The sequence below is a fragment of the Propithecus coquereli genome, unplaced genomic scaffold (assembly GCF_000956105.1).
Source record: "Propithecus coquereli isolate 6110/MARCELLA unplaced genomic scaffold, Pcoq_1.0 Scaffold31, whole genome shotgun sequence".
Lineage (NCBI taxonomy): Eukaryota > Metazoa > Chordata > Mammalia > Primates > Indriidae > Propithecus > Propithecus coquereli.
Window position 1 is genome coordinate 3,054,287 of NW_012148730.1, and position 223 is coordinate 3,054,509.

The window sequence follows — 223 nt, forward strand, 5'->3', positions numbered from 1 at the left end:
TTATTTATATTAATGTTGTTAAAGAACCAGCTTTTAGGCCGAGTGTGGTGGCTCACACCTTTAATCTTAGCACTCTGGGAGGCTGAGGCGGGTGGATCGTTTGAGCTCAGGAGTTCGAAACCAGCCTGAGCAAGAGCGAGACCCCTATCTCTCCTAAAAAAAATAGAAACAAATTAGCTGGACAACTAAAAATATATAGAAAAAATTAGCCAGGCATGGTGGC